The 17,491-nt window shown below is 48.3% G+C and overlaps 2 protein-coding genes across 4 annotated transcripts in view; one reads left to right on the forward strand and one right to left on the reverse strand.

Annotated features, from left to right (window-relative positions):
• The window catches only part of LOC137538746 (low choriolytic enzyme-like), a 1,161,243-nt gene that overhangs the window by 446,518 nt on the left and 697,234 nt on the right, over positions 1 to 17,491 (forward strand). The window lies entirely within an intron of this gene.
• Positions 1 to 17,491, reverse strand: part of LOC137537974 (astacin-like metalloendopeptidase) — a 192,307-nt gene that overhangs the window by 4,015 nt on the left and 170,801 nt on the right. The gene's annotated exons all lie outside the window — the stretch shown is intronic.

Genomic DNA, 17,491 nt, shown 5'->3' on the forward strand with positions numbered 1-17,491 from the left:
GAGAGCTGAGACCATAGCATCAGGAGAGGAGAGACTATAGCATCAGGAGAGGAGAGTCCTTAGCATCAGGAGAGCTGAGACCATAACATCAGGAGAGGAGAGACCATAGCATCAGGAGAGGAGAGTCTTTAGCATCAGGAGAGGAGAGACCATAGCATCAGGAGAAGAGAGTCCATAGCACCAGGAGAGGAGAGTCCATAGCATCAGGAGAGAAGAGTCCATAGCATCAGGAGAGGAGAGTCCATAGCATCAGGAGAGGAGAGTCCACAGCATCGGGAGAGGAGAGACAATAGCATCAGAAAAGGAGAGTCCATAGCATCAGGATATGAAAGTCCATAGTATCAGGAGAGGAGAGTGCATAGCATCAGGAGAGGAGAGACCATAGCATCAGGAGAGGAGAGTCCATAGTATCAGGAGAGGAGAGTCCATAGTATTAAGAAAGAAGAGTGCATAGCATCAAGAGAGGAAAGTCCATGGCATCAAGAGAGGAAAGTCCATGGCATCAGGAGAAGAGAGATTATAGCATCAGGAGAGGAGAGTGGATAGCATCAGGAGAGGAGAGTGCATAGCATCAGGAGAGGAGAGACCATAGCATTAGGATATGAAAGTCCATAGCATCAGGAGAGGAGAGTCCATAGCATCATCAGGAGAGGAAAGACAATAGCATCAGGAGAGGAAAGTCAATAGCATCAGGAGAGGAAAGGAGAGTCCATAGCATCAGGAGAGGAGAGGCCATAGCATCAGGAGAGAAGAGTCCATAGCATCAGGAGAGGAGAGTCCATAGTATCAGGAGAGGAGAGTCCATAGCATCAGGAGAGAGGAGAGACCATAGCATCAGGAGAGGAGAGTGCATAGCATCAGTAGAGGAGAGTCCATAGCATCAGGAGAGAGGAGAGACAATAGCATCAGGAGAGGAGAGTCCATAGCATCAGGAGAGGAGAGTCCATAGCATCAGGAGAGGAGAGCCCATAGCATCAGGAGAGGAGAGCCCATAGCATCAGGAGAGGAGAGTCCATAGCATCAGGAGAGGAGGGTCCATAGCATCAGGAGAGGAGAGCCCATAGCATCAGGAGAGGAGAGCCCCTAGCTTCAGGAGAGAGGAGAGACCATAGCATCAGGAGAGGAGAGCCCATAGCATCAGGGGAGGAGAATCCATAGCATCAGGAGAGGAGAGACCATAGCATCAGGAGAGGAGAGTCCATAGCATCAGGAGAGGAGAGTGCATAGCATCAGGAGAGGAGAGTCCATAGCATCAGGAGAGGAGAGCCCATAGCATCAGGAGAGGAGAGCCCATAGCATCAGGAGAGGAGAGCCCATAGCATCAGGAGAGAGGAGAGACCATAGCATCAGCAGAGGAGAGCCCATAGCATCAGGAGAGGAGAATCCATAGCATCAGGAGAGGAGAGTCCATAGCATCAGGAGAGGAGAGACCATAGCATCAGGAGAGAAGAGTCCATAGCATCAGGAGAGGAGAGACCATAGCATCAGGAGAGGAGAGTCCATAGCATCAGGAGAGAAGAGTCCATAGCATCAGGAGAGAAGAGTCCATAGCATCAGGAGAGGAGAGACCATAGCATCAGGAGAGAGGAGAGACCATAGCATCAGGAGAGAGGAGAGACCATAGCATCAGGAGAGGAGAGCCCATAGCATCAGGAGAGGAGAATCCATAGCATCAGGAGAGGAGAGTCCATAGCATCAGGAGAGGAGAGACCATAGCATCAGGAGAGGAGAGTCCATAGCATCAGGAGAGGACAGACCATAGCATCAGGAGAGGAGAGCCCATAGCATCAGGAGAGAGGAGGGCCCATAGCATCAGGAGAGAGGAGAGACCATAGCATCAGGAGAGGAGAGCCCATAGCATCAGGAGAGGAGAATCCATAGCATCAGGAGAGGAGAGTCCATAGCATCAGGAGAGGAGAGACCATAGCATCAGGAGAGGAGAGTCCATAGCATCAGGAGAGAAGAGTCCATAGCATCAGGAGAAAAGAGTCCATAGCATCAGGAGTGTAGAGACCATAGCATCAGGAGAGGAGAGACCATAGCATCAGGAGAGGAGAGCCCATAGCATCAGGAGAGGAGAGCCCATAGCATCAGGAGAGGAGAGACCATAGCATCAGGAGAGGAGAGTCCATAGCATCAGGAGAGGAGAGTCCATAGCATCAGGAGAGGAGAGTCCATAGCATCAGGAGAGGAGAGGCCATAGCATCAGGAGAGGAGAGTCCATAGCATCAGGAGAGGAGAGACCATAGCATCAGGAGAGGAGAGTCCATACCATCAGGAGAGGAGGGCCCATAGCATCAGGAGAGGAGAGACCATAGCATCAGGAGAGGAGAATCCATAGCATCAGGTGAGGAGAGTGCATAGCATCAGGAGAGGAGAGTCCATAGCATCAGGAGAGAGGAGAGACCATAGCATCAGGAGAGGAGAGTCCATACCATCAGGAGAGGAGAGTCCATAGCATCAGGAGAGGAGAGTCCATAGCATCAGGAGAGGAGAGTCCATAGCATCAGGAGAGGAGAGACCATAGCATCAGGAGAGGAGAGCCCATAGCATCAGGAGAGGAGAGACCATAGCATCAGGAGAGGAGAGACCATAGCATCAGGAGAGGAGAGTCCATAGCATCAGGAGAGGAGAGACCATAGCATCAGGAGAGGAGAGTCCATAGCATCAGGAGAGGAGAGACCATAGCATCAGGAGAGGAGAGCCCATAGCATCAGGAGAGGAGAGACCATAGCATCAGGAGAGGAGAGTCCATAGCATCAGGAGAGGAGAGTCCATAGCATCAGGAGAGGAGAGAACATAGCATCAGGAGAGGAGAATCCATAGCATCAGGTGAGGAGAGTGCATAGCATCAGGAGAGGAGAGTCCATAGCATCAGGAGAGAGGAGAGACCATAGCATCAGGAGAGGAGAGACCATAGCATCAGGAGAGGAGAGACCATAGCATCAGGAGAGGAGAGTCCATAGCATCAGGAGAGGAGAGACCATAGCATCAGGAGAGGAGAGCCCATAGCATCAGGAGAGGAGAGACCATAGCATCAGGAGAGTAGAGTCCATAGCATCAGGAGAGGAGAGTACATAACATCAGGAGAGGAGAGACCATAGCATCAGGAGAGGAGAGTCCATACCATCAGGAGAGGAGGGCCCATAGCATCAGGAGAGGAGAGACCATAGCATCAGGAGAGGAGAATCCATAGCATCAGGTGAGGAGAGTGCATAGCATCAGGAGAGGAGAGTCCATAGCATCAGGAGAGAGGAGAGACCATAGCATCAGGAGAGGAGAGTCCATAGCATCAGGAGAGGAGAGTCCATAGCATCAGGAGAGGAGAGTCCATAGCATCAGGAGAGGAGAGTCCATAGCATCAGGAGAGGAGAGACCATAGCATCAGGAGAGGAGAGCCCATAGCATCAGGAGAGGAGAGTCCATAGCATCAGGAGAGGAGAGCCCATACCATCAGGAGAGGAGAGACCATAGCATCAGGAGAGGAGAGTCCATAGCATCAGGAGAGGAGAGACCATAGCATCAGGAGAGGAGAGACCATAGCATCAGGAGAGGAGAGTACATAACATCAGGAGAGGAGAGACCATAGCATCAGGAGAGGAGAGTCCATAGCATCAGGAGAGGAGAGACCATAGCATCAGGAGAGGAGAGCCCATAGCATCAGGAGAGGAGAGTCCATAGCATCAGGAGAGGAGAGACCATAGCATCAGGAGAGGAGAGTACATAGCACCAGGAGAGGAGAGACCATAGCATCAGGAGAGGAGAGACCATAGCATCAGGAGAGGAGAGTCCATACCATCAGGAGAGGAGAGACCATAGCATCAGGAGAGGAGAGTCCATACCATCAGGAGAGGAGAGTCCATAGCATCAGGAGAGGAGAGACCATAGCATCAGGAGAGGAGAGTCCATAGCATCAGGAGAGAAGAGTCCATAGCATCAGGAGAGGAGGGTCCATAGCATCAGGAGAGGAGAGACCATAGCATCAGGAGGGGAGGGTCGATAGCATTAGGAGAGGAGAGTCCATAGCATTAGGAGAGGAGAGTCCATAGCATCAGGAGAGGAGAGACCATAGCATCAGGAGAGGAGAGTCCATAGAATCAGGAGAGGAGAGGCCATAGCATCAGGAGAGGAGAGTCCATAGCATCAGGAGAGGAGAGTCCATAGCATCAGGAGAGGAGAGACCATAGCATCAGGAGAGGAGAGTCCATAGCATCAGGAGAGGAGAGATCATAGCAGCAGGAGAGGAGAGATCATAGCATCAGGAGAGGAGAGTCCATAGCATCAGGAGAGGAGAGACCATAGCATCAGGAGAGGAGAGTACATAACATCAGGATAGGAGAGACCATAGCATCAGGAGAGGAGAGACCATAGCATCAGGAGAGGAGAGTCCATACCATCAGGAGAGGAGGGCCCATAGCATCAGGAGAGGAGAGACCATAGCATCAGGAGAGGAGAATCCATAGAATCAGGTGAGGAGAATGCATAGCATCAGGAGAGGAGAGTCCATACCATCAGGAGAGGAGAGTCCATAGCATCAGGAAAGGAGAGTCCATAGCATCAGGAGAGGAGAGTCCATACCATCAGGAGAGGAGAGTCCATAGCATCAGGAGAGGAGAGTCCATAGCATCAGGAGAGGAGAGTCCATACCATCAGGAGAGGAGAGTCCATAGCATCAGGAGAGGAGAGTCCATAGCATCAGGAGAGGAGAGTCCATACCATCAGGAAAGGAGAGTCCATACCATCAGGAGAGGAGAGTCCATAGCATCAGGAGAGGAGAGGCCATAGCATCAGGAGAGGAGAGTCCATAGCATCAGGAGAGGAGAGTCCATAGCATCAGGAGAGGGGAGACCATAGCATCAGGATAGAGGAGAGACCATAGCATCAGGAGAGGAGAGCCCATAGCATCAGGAGAGGAGAATCCATAGCATCAGGAGAGGAGAGTCCATAGCATCAGGAGAGGAGAGACCATAGCATCAGGAGAGGAGAGTCCATAGCATCAGAAGAGGAGAGACCATAGCATCAGGAGAGGAGAGTGCATAGCATCAGGAGAGAAGAGCCCATAGCATCAGGAGAGAGGAGAGACCATAGCATCAGGAGAGAGGAGAGATCATAGCATCAGGAGAGGAGAATCCATAGCATCAGGAGAGGAGAGTCCTTAGTATAAGGAGAGGAGAGTCCATAGCATCAGGAGAGGAGAGATCATAGCATCAGGAGAGGAGGGTCCATAGCATCAGGAGAGGAGAGTCCATAGCATCAGGAGAGGAGAGTCCATAGCATCAGGAGAGGAGAGTCCATAGCATCAGGAGAGGAGAGTCCATAGCATCAGGAGAGGAGAGTCCATAGCATCAGGAGAGGAGAGGCCATAGCATCAGGAGAGGAGAGGCCATAGCATCAGGAGAGGAGAGTCCATAGCATCAGGAGAGGAGAGACCATAGCATCAGGAGAGGAGAGTCCATAGCATCAGGAGAGGAGAGACCATAGCATCAGGAGAGGAGAGTCCATAGCATCAGGAGAGGAGAGACCATAGCATCAGGAGAGGAGAGTACATAACATCAGGAGAGGAGAGACCATAGCATCAGGAGAGGAGGGACCATAGCATCAGGAGAGGAGAGTCCATACCATCAGGAGAGGAGAGACCATAGCATCAGAAGAGGAGAGTCCATACCATCAGGAGAGGAGGGCCCATAGCATCAGGAGAGGAGAGACCATAGCATCAGGAGAGGAGAATCCATAGCATCAGGTGAGGAGAGTGCATAGCATCAGGAGAGGAAAGTCCATAGCATCAGGAGAGGAGAGTCCATACCATCAGGAGAGGAGAGTCCATAGCATCAGGAGAGGAGAGGCCATAGCATCAGGAAAGGAGAGTCCATAGCATCAGGAGAGGAGAGTCCATAGCATCAGGAGAGAAGAGTCCATAGCATCAGGAGAGGAGAGTCCATAGCATCAGGAGAGGGGAGACCATAGCATCAGGATAGAGGAGAGACCATAGCATCAGGAGAGGAGAGCCCTTAGCATCAGGAGAGGAGAATCCATAGCATCAGGAGAGGAGAGTCCATAGCATCAGGAGAGGAGAGACCATAGCATCAGGAGAGGAGAGTCCATAGCATCAGAAGAGGAGAGACCATAGCATCAGGAGAGGAGAGTGCATAGCATCAGGAGAGGAGAGTCCATAGCATCAGGAGAGAGGAGAGACCATAGCATCAGGAGAGGAGAGCCCATAGCATCAGGAGAGAAGAGCCCATAGCATCAGGAGAGAGGAGAGACCATAGCATCAGGAGAGAGGAGAGATCATAGCATCAGGAGAGGAGAATCCATAGCATCAGGAGAGGAGAGTCCTTAGTATAAGGAGAGGAGAGTCCATAGCATCAGGAGAGGAGAGATCATAGCATCAGGAGAGGAGGGTCCATAGCATCAGGAGAGGAGAGTCCATAGCATCAGGAGAGGAGAGTCCATAGCATCAGGAGAGGAGAGTCCATAGCATCAGGAGAGGAGAGTCCATAGCATCAGGAGAGGAGAGTCCATAGCATCAGGAGAGGAGAGGCCATAGCATCAGGAGAGGAGAGGCCATAGCATCAGGAGAGGAGAGTCCATAGCATCAGGAGAGGAGAGACCATAGCATCAGGAGAGGAGAGTCCATAGCATCAGGAGAGGAGAGACCATAGCATCAGGAGAGGAGAGTCCATAGCATCAGGAGAGGAGAGACCATAGCATCAGGAGAGGAGAGTACATAACATCAGGAGAGGAGAGACCATAGCATCAGGAGAGGAGGGACCATAGCATCAGGAGAGGAGAGTCCATACCATCAGGAGAGGAGAGACCATAGCATCAGAAGAGGAGAGTCCATACCATCAGGAGAGGAGGGCCCATAGCATCAGGAGAGGAGAGACCATAGCATCAGGAGAGGAGAATCCATAGCATCAGGTGAGGAGAGTGCATAGCATCAGGAGAGGAAAGTCCATAGCATCAGGAGAGGAGAGTCCATACCATCAGGAGAGGAGAGTCCATAGCATCAGGAGAGGAGAGGCCATAGCATCAGGAAAGGAGAGTCCATAGCATCAGGAGAGGAGAGTCCATAGCATCAGGAGAGAAGAGTCCATAGCATCAGGAGAGGGGAGACCATAGCATCAGGAGAGAGGAGAGACCATAGCATCAGGAGAGGAGAGCCCATAGCATCAGGAGAGGAGAATCCATAGCATCAGGAGAGGAGAGTCCATAGCATCAGGAGAGGAGAGACCATAGCATCAGGAGAGGAGAGTCCATAGCATCAGGAGAGGAGAGACCATAGCATCAGGATAGGAGAGTGCATAGCATCAGGAGAGGAGAGTCCATAGCATCAGGAGAGAGGAGAGACCATAGCATCAGGAGAGGAGAGCCCATAGCATCAGGAGAGAAGAGCCCATAGCATCAGGAGAGAGGAGAGACCATAGCATCAGGAGAGAGGAGAGACCATAGCATCAGGAGAGGAGAATCCATAGCACCAGGAGAGGAGAGTCCATAGCATCAGGAGAGGAGAGTCCATAGCATCAGGAGAGGAGAGTACATAACATCAGGAGAGAAGAGACCATAGCATCAGGAGAGGAGAGTCCATACCATCAGGAGAGGAGAGACCATAGCATCAGGAGAGGAGAGTGCATAGCATCAGGAGAGGAGAGTGCATAGCATCAGGAGAGGAGAGTGCATAGCATCAGGAGAGGAGAGTCCATAGCATCAGGAGAGGAGAGTCCATAGCATCAGGAGAGGAGAGTCCATAGCATCAGGAGAGTTGAGAGACCATAGCATAAGGAGAGGAGAGCCCATAGCATCAGGAGAGAGGAGAGACCATAGCATTAGGAGAGGAGAGCCCATAGCATCAGGAGAGGAGAGTCCATAGCATCAGGAGAGGAGAGACCATAGCATCAGGAGAGGAGAGTGCATAGCATCAGGAGAGGAGAGTCCATAGCATCAGGAGAGAGGAGAGACCATAGCATCAGGAGAGGAGAGCCCATAGCATCAGGAGAGGAGAGTCCATAGCATCAGGAGAGGAGAGTCCATAGCATCAGGAGAGGAGAGACCATAGCATCAGGAGAGGAGAGTGCATAGCATCAGGAGAGGAGAGTCCATAGCATCAGGAGAGGAGAGTCCATAGCATCAGGAGAGGAGAGACCATAGCATCAGGAGAGGAGAGTCCATAGCATCAGGAGAGGAGAGACCATAGCATCAGGAGAGGAGAGTGCATAGCATCAGGAGAGGAGAGTCCATAGCATCAGGAGAGGAGAGTCCATAGCATCAGGAGAGTTGAGAGACCATAGCATAAGGAGAGGAGAGCCCATAGCATCAGGAGAGAGGAGAGACCATAGCATCAGGAGAGGAGAGCCCATAGCACCAGGAGAGGAGAATCCATAGCATCAGGAGAGGAGAGTCCATAGCATCAGGAGAGGAGAGACCATAGCATCAGGAGAGGAGAGTCCATAGCATCAGGAGAGAAGAGTCCATAGCATCAGGAGAGAAGAGACCATAGCATCAGGAGAGGAGAGACCATAGCATCAGGAGAGGAGAGTCCATAGCATCAGGAGAGAAGAGTACATAGCATCAGGAGAGAAGAGTCCATAGCATCAGGAGAGGGGAGACCATAGCATCAGGAGAGAGGAGAGACCATAGCATCAGGAGAGGGGAGACCATAGCATCAGGAGAGAGGAGAGACCATAGCATCAGGAGAGGAGAGCCCATAGCATCAGGAGAGGAGAATCCATAGCATCAGGAGAGGAGAGTCCATAGCATCAGGAGAGGAGAGACCATAGCATCAGGAGAGGAGAGTCCATAGCATCAGGAGAGGAGAGTCCATAGCATCAGGAGAGAGGAGAGACCATAGCATCAGGAGAGGAGAGCCCATAGCATCAGGAGAGGAGAGTCCATAGCATCAGGAGAGGAGAGACCATAGCATCAGGAGAGAGGAGAGCCCATAGCATCAGGAGAGGAGAGACCATAGCATCAGGAGAGGAGAGTCCATAGCATCAGGAGAGAAGAGTCCATAGCATCAGGAGAGAAGAGACCATAGCATCAGGAGAGGAGAGACCATAGCATCAGGAGAGGAGAGTCCATAGCATCAGGAGAGAAGAGTACATAGCATCAGGAGAGAAGAGTCCATAGCATCAGGAGAGGGGAGACCATAGCATCAGGAGAGAGGAGAGACCATAGCATCAGGAGAGGAGAGCCCATAGCATCAGGAGAGGAGAATCCATAGCATCAGGAGAGGAGTCCATAGCATCAGGAGAGGAGAGACCATAGCATCAGGAGAGGAGAGTCCATAGCATCAGGAGAGGAGAGACCATAGCATCAGGAGAGGAGAGTGCATAGCATCAGGAGAGGAGAGTCCATAGCATCAGGAGAGAGGAGAGACCATAGCATCAGGAGAGGAGAGCCCATAGCATCAGGAGAGGAGAGTCCATAGCATCAGGAGAGGAGAGACCATAGCATCAGGAGAGAGGAGAGCCCATAGCATCAGGAGAGAGGAGAGCCCATAGCATCAGGAGAGGAGAGTCTATAGCATCAGGAGAGGAGAGACCATAGCATCAGGAGAGGAGAGTCCATAGCATCAGGAGAGGAGAGACCACGACAATGACACCTACGGCTTTACCACCTTCCTGGATCTTGATCCAGAAGATATTTGTTTTTTAGTTGAACTTTGTTATGGTAATGTTTATCGTTTGTTTTTTGGTTGGCACTTGTACTAACTATTTCAGATATTTGTCTCATAAAATGATTGCATACTTTGAGCCTTATACACCTACCTTTGATAATGAATAAGATCCTATCCCATAATACGAGATGATTAAATCCCCCTCAAAAAAGAGCTAAGGCACTTCTAAATTATTTAAAATATGATCCAGATAGTCTAGCGATTCAGGAGACCCATTTTGCGGTAAAATCCCACCCCAAATTTTTTCACAAAAAATACAGTAGATTCTTTTCCACCTGTGCACAGAAAAAACATAGAGGAACTACAAAAATTCTCTTCCACTTCAGGACATCCAGTGGATTAGAGATAATGAAGGTAGATATGTCATTTTAACAGGGATGATGAATGATAATATAATTTGCATAGTAAACTCATATCTCCCACCTGAAGGCCATTCCAAATCTTTCATCCTATTATTGGATTATTAGAAGGTATAGTATATAGCCACTTAATCTGGTGTGGAGATTTTAATTTAACATTAAATCCCAATCTAGATAAAACATCAAATACCAGTGCTAGAGATGGCCCGAACGGTTTGCCGACGAATGGTTCCAGGCGAACTTCCGGTGGTTAATGTAAGGCAAACTTTTCCGGAAGTTCGGTTTGCCCCCCCATAGTGCACAATTAGGGTCAACTTTGACTCTATACTGGGTCTCCTACCTATGCCTAGCTAACTACTGGGGCACCTACCTATGCCTACCTACCTATACTGGAACTCCTACCTATGCCTACCTACATACAAGAAGATAATAAGGTCGTTGCTTTATTGTAGACAGACCAAATTTGATCAGCTGGACAGTCACTGTTGTTCTGTCATTGAGCTACCACAGCCCGGCGACCATATGGGCTTGAAAACCGCCACGGCCTACACAAAGGAAACTAGAAAGAATAGAGACTGCAAATCAAGCACCTCCTTCTTTGTATTTTTGAAAAAACTATTAGGGATATAAAAGTAGAGATTGATTATCTTTTATCATGTCAGACCGAAAAAATGTTGAGGTGGACTAGGGCTAAGTTCTACAAACCCATTAAATAAGCCAGATAGCATGTTGGCAAATCAACTTAAAAATTCACAGAGAATTAATCATATCTATAAAATCCTGACAGCAAATGGGACCTATCTATTAGACCCACAAAGTATATATAAAACTTTCCATGGTTTCTATTCTAAACTTTACTCTCAGCCTAATACTCCAAATAAAGATAAATTAAATATATTTCTAAATAAAGCCAACCTCCCCAAAATAAATCAACCTCAGAATGACCTCCTAAATTTGCCCATAATAGAAGATGAGATCAAACAATCTATTGCTAGACTGAAACCAAGGAAGGCTCTTTGCCCATACAGCCTCTCTGCAATTTATTATAAAAAGTTCTGCAATATATTATCCAGATTTTGTAGAAGCCCAAATCACGGTTATCCCAAAAGCTGATAAAGACCCATCACAGGCAAATAACTAGAGACCAATTGCCTACTTAACCTCCTTGGCGGTTAATTTTTTTTTTTCCTAATTTAAAAAAATCCTTTTTTTTTAATTTTTTTTTTTTGTTTCATGTAAAGCTACCAGAGTGGTAGCTACATGAAACACCACTAGAGGGCGCATGTGGCCCTCTAGTCCGATCGTCACCGGCATCTATAGCAAACAGGGGAACGCGTATATAACGCGTTCCCCTGTTTGGCTTCTCCTGTCGCCATGGCGACGATCGGGATGACGTCATGGACGTCAGCCGACGTCCTGACGTCAGGCACACCCGATCCAGCCCATAGCGCTGCCCGGAACTCATTGATCCGGGCAGCGCAGGGCTCTGGCGGGGGGGGGCCCTCTTCAGCCGCTGCGTGCGGCCGATCGCCGCAGAGCGGCGGCGATCAAGCTGTGCGCGCGGCTAGCAAAGTGCTGGCTGCACGCACAGCAATTTACAGCGCACAAATCGCCCCACCAGGGGCTGAGATCTCCCCCTGCGCGGCATAGCCCGAGCTCAGCTCGGGCTTACCGCCAGGGAGGTTAATATAGAACTGAAAATGTTTGCAGATATCTTGGCCAATAGATTGAATAAAATTCTACCAAGTATGATACATAAGGATCAGGTTGGGTTTTTTACTAATAGACAAGCGGGTGATAATATAAGGAAAGTCCTGAATATGATTGATTGTATAGGATGGGATTACCTGTTTGGTGTCTTAGAACATAGAGGACTGAGTGGCAGTTTTATTAAGGCACTTAAAGCTATTTACTTACTGTATTCCTGGGGCCTCTTTAAAAAATACCTTCTCTCCCCAGGAAAGGTTTAAAGAGAACCTGAGGTGGGTTTGAAGAATATTATCTGCATACAGAGGCTGGATCTGCCTATACAGCCCAGCCTCTGTTGCTATCCCAAACCCCCCTAAGGTCCCCCTGCACTCTGCAATCCCTCATAAATCACAGCCACACTGCTGACAAACAGCTTGTCAGAGCTGGCTGTGTTTATCTCTATAGTGTCAGTCTGCTGCTCTCCCCGCCTCCTGCAGAACTCCAGTCCCCGCCTGCATCCCTTCCCTCCCTGCTGATTGGAGGGAAGGGACGTGGGCAGGGACCGGAGCTATGCAGGAGGCGGGGGAGCAGCTGAGACTGACACTACAGAAGTAAACACAGCCTCACAGCATGGCTGTGATTTATGAGGGATTGCAGAGTGCAGGGGGACCTTAGGGGGGCTTGGGATAGCAACAGAGGCTGGGCTGTATAGGCAGATCCAGCCTCTGTATGCAGATAACATTCTTTAAACACACCTCGGGTTCTCTTTAATATCTGTAGAGGAACAAGACAAGGCTGTCCCCTCGCGCCGCTATTTTTACCCTAATATAGCCCCTTGCAGAAAATATAAGAAAATCCAGAGACATATGTGGCAAAACCGATGAAGTAACCGAATTCAAAACAAATGTATTTGCTGATGATCTTTTACTTACAATTAATATGTATTTATACTTCTCTCAAATGTATTAAATCTTCTAAAGAACTTCAAGGAAATCTCAGGTCTTTCAGTTTTTGGGAGAAATCTGAATCTATTTTTTATAATATATCAGCTACTACCCAGACACACTTATCGGACTAGTTTAAATTTAAAATACAACCCCATTTTACCAAATACCTAGGTATTAACACCACTAATAGAAACTCCTTATACAAACACAATTTACCCCCCCCCCCCCCCATTTCAAAAGATAAAGGGAAACCTGAATCATTGAACAGACATGGACATTTCTTCGACGGGTAGGATTAACACATTTAAGATTATGTCATTACCTCAATTATTATATTTATTTAGATCACTTCCTATTCCAATAGTTAATCAATATCTGAATGCTATCCAAAAGCTTTTGAGTATATTTATATGGAATAAGAAAAAACCTGGGATTGATGCTACAACTATGCTCTATTCTAGACAACAAGGCGGTCTTTCTGTACAAGACTTAAAGAGAACCCGAGGTGTGTTTAAAGAATGTTATCTGCATACAGAGGCTGGATCTGCCTATACAGCCCAGCCTCTGTTGCTATCCCAAACCCCACTAAGGTCCCCCTGCACTCTGCAATCCCTCATAAATCACAGCCGCGCTGTGAGGCTGTGTTTACATCTGTAGTGTCAGTCTCAGCTGCTCCCCCGCCTCCTGCATAGCTCCGGTCCCTGCCCCGTCCCTTCTCTCCAATCAGCAGGGAGGGAAGGGATGCAGGCGGGGACAGGAGTTCTGCAGGAGGCGGGGAGAGCAGCAGACTGACACTATAGAGATAAACACAGCCAGCTCTGACAAGCTGTTTGTCAGCAGCGTGGCTGTGATTTATGAGGGATTGCAGAGTGCAGGGGGACCTTAGGGGGGTTTGGGATAGCAACAGAGGCTGGGCTGTATAGGCAGATCCAGCCGCTGTATGCAGATAATATTCTTCAAACCCACCTCGGGTTCTCTTTAAACACATATTGCAAGCCAATTGGCACAAATCCCACTCCTAGAGGCAGGTAATCACTCCACCCCTATCGGTCTCACTCGAATCCTCACTAATGAAACCCCTAGCATGGCAAGGGTTACTATACTATATATATTGCTACATACATAGAAGAAGATTAGTGGGTACAAATCAAAAAATAATTTTTCAAAAAGACCATGTCGTTTTTGAGAAAATCGATTTTTAAAATGCACAGAAAAATGGTGTTTAAACTAATTTTTTTGAGTTTAAAAAACATTTTTCTTTGCATATTTAAAATTGATTTTTCCAAAAACTTCAAGGTCTTTTTAATTTATTTATTTTTTGACTTGTACCCACTATTCTTCTTAACACATGTAACAATTTTGGTAGAAATATGTGGGCTTGACTATTCACCGCCAAAGTCAGCACGAAATGACGCATAAATGGCACATAAAGTAAGGCGTAATTAGGAATGATCATACAAAATCAACTATGCATTTTCCTGCATCAACCTTTGAAGAAGGGGGTTTTATCTCTACTATATTCTATTTTAAACAGACCCAAGGATAATTACAATTTACAAACATCGATTTTTTTCTTAAAATGGGAAAATGATTTGAGATCTGTACTAACGATTGGGGAACGGTATGAGTCATGCGATACTCTCTCCAAAAACAGTTTGTACTACGCAATTATTACTACTTCTCTAAAAACACTTCATAGAACCTATCCAACTCCTGCATGCTATTATGGGTGATATTCTGATTCTTGCTCTAAAAGGTTGTGGGGGTGTGTAGGGGGTGGGGGGGGGGGGGGCATATCATACATATCTAGTGGCTCTGTCCAGTAGTTGCATGGTTCTATGGTTCTGGAGTTAAATTAATTAATTAATTTATTTATTGTATTTATAAAGCGCCAACATATTACGCTGTGCTGGACATTAGTTAAGGTTACAGACAATATTTAGGGGTGACATACAGCAATATGACAATACAGGAATACAAGAAAACCAGATTACACAGCACAGTATGAGTACAAGGTAATGCTTAGTCACTGGATGGAGCATGGAGATCACAAAGCACAGTATGAGTACAAGGTAATGCTTAGTCACTGGAGGGGAGCATGGAGATCACGCAGCACAGTATGAGTACAAGGTAATGCTTAGTCACTGGATGGAGCATGGAGATCACACAGCACAGTATGAGTACAAGGTAATGCTTAGTCACTGGATGGAGCATGGAGATTACACAGCACAGTATGAGTACAAGGTAATGCTTAGTCACTGGAGGGGAGCATGGAGATCACACAGCACAGTATGAGTACAAGGTAATGCTTAGTCGCTGGATGGGAGCATGGAGATCACACAGCACAGTATGAGTACCAGGTAATGCTTAGTCACTGGATGGAGCGTGGAGATCACACAGCACAGTATGAGTATAAGGCAATGCTTAGTCACTGGATGGAGCATGGAGATCACACAGCACAGTATGAGTACAAGGTAATGCTTAGTCACTGGAGGGGAGCATGGAGATCACACAGCACAGTATGAGTACAAGGTAATGCTTAGTCACTGGATGGAGCATGGAGATCACACAGCACAGTATGAGTACAAGGTAATGCTTAGCCACTGGAGGGGAGCATGGAGATCACACAGCACAGTATGAGTACAAGGTAATGCTTAGTGTAACGATTGTGGAACTTTCTCCGTGATCAGCGCACAACACGTGCGCTGATACGGCGGAAATCCTCCACAAGCGTATATTTGCAGGCACCCAGCAAAAGGTGCTACGCACCCGTAGAGGGAAAATTCCTGTCGGCAGATGGCGCTGGGGAGTGCAGAGGAACCAATCCTCTGTACCTCCACAAATGCCAGACAGGAATTTGTACGAAGCGCAGAACGCAATCGCAAGAGAGGCGATTGCGAATGAGAACGAGCAAAGGGACAGATTGTATGTGTGTGCGCCAATCTAGTCGCCACCCCGCACACACAACAGCAGATATGAAATAGGAACGCGATCGCGAGAGGTGTGATCGCCAGACGTGACACAAGGCAGATCAGAACAGAATACGAGGTTAGCAAAGGCACAGCAAATAATACAAAAAGAATAACAAGGAAAATAACAAACGCTAGCTAACCGCGGACACCGCACTCATTCGCAATAGTGCACGCGGTTATGCGCGGTCTCCACGTGATAAGCACAATAGAGACAAGCACGCCTAACTAACCATTGACAGACAAACATGAAACAAAGGATGCGTACGCTTGCTTAACGGTTACCTCACCAAGCCTCCAGCAAGCGTAGCAGACAAGACAGACACACGAAAACAGGGACAAGCGAGCGATAGGATCCCCAGCGCTAGCGAAAAGTGGCTAGCGCGATCCCAGGAGACAGAACAGAAGGATCCCCAGCGCTAGCGAAAAGTGGCTAGCGCGATCCCAGGAAACAGAACAGAAGGATCCTCAGCGCTAGCGAAAAGTAACTAGCGCGATCCCAGGAGACAGAGTTGCAGAACAGAAGGATACTTAGCGCTAGCAAAAAGTAGCTAGCGCGATCCCAGGAGACAGAACAGAAGAGATAGCTGGTAGCAACCGCTGCACCAGCTATACTCCAAGAACAGAGATCAGAACCATTTTCTCTCGACCACCGTTGGGACAGGACAATGGCAACAGAACATACAAACAGATAATACAATCCTAACTGCACTAGGGAAAACCTGCCTAGCGCAGATTCAGGAATTACTCTAAGCTGAACTTCAAACAAAGAGCATGGCTGACACTCCCGGCAGGAGTGTTACACAGGACAAAATCCTTATGACCAGCCAAGCATTGTGGGAAAGACATAGTACTTATAGTACACGCCTCCAATGAATGTGGCCAGGCAATTTGCATGACAACGTATGCAAATTCCTCTGCAAGCACAAGCTGCAAAACTGACAGAAGCTCTTCTTTCCAGAGTCCTGCAGCATGCAAACCTACACAATGGTCAAAAGGCTGCCTGCCTGCACAGGCAGCTGAGCAAATCATCACAGTACCCCCCCCCCCCTCCAGGGTCGAATTCCAGACGACCCTCAAAACTGCTATTAGCAACAGACTCAAACTGAAGACTCATGAAGGTCGGGGCAGCCCGACAAGGTCCAATTCCAGAGTCAGTCCACCCGAAACCGACCTCATCGGAAACAGAAGCCACCGAAACATGCCCATCAGTACTACCAGTCTCAGTATAACACCCATCAGCACTGTGAACACCAGAGAAGAAGCCATCGACACCCTCCAGACAATACCCACCACCTTCCAGGGAGCGTCCGAAAATACCAAACCTGCCACAATACCTGTTCGAAGTGTCCCTTACAACACAAAAGCCACCGTTGATCTTATCCAGGGTACCAAGCAAAATTTCTCCCAGAACCTTTTGAAGCTCCACAGAGATCCCAAGAGGGCAGAACAATCACCAGGCTCACATGGAGAATTACCAAGAACCCCCATGGAACCAATGACAATTCCGAATTCAGAATTACGAGGACACCCATCAAGATCAAGACTTTCAGGGACCACTTCTGGGCATGCAAGCAGGCAGGCCATATCAGAGCATGTCTCCACCGAGGAAGCATCTGAGTACGCTGGTAACCGAGGCACACTTGGGCTTTCTGGGTCACAGAGCACACTGGGGTACACCAGCACAGGAGAAACCTCAGGACATGTCGGGGAACTGCCAACCTCAGAGTCCGGCACGACAAGACCAAAACCAGTACCGGACAGAGAATCATCATGAGTGGAGGTCACAGGCACTGGACTTTCAAAAGAAGACTCGGATACAAATTGAGAAATTTCTGTGATAATAATATC

The sequence above is a fragment of the Hyperolius riggenbachi genome, chromosome 11, assembly GCF_040937935.1.
Source record: "Hyperolius riggenbachi isolate aHypRig1 chromosome 11, aHypRig1.pri, whole genome shotgun sequence".
Taxonomy (NCBI): domain Eukaryota; kingdom Metazoa; phylum Chordata; class Amphibia; order Anura; family Hyperoliidae; genus Hyperolius; species Hyperolius riggenbachi.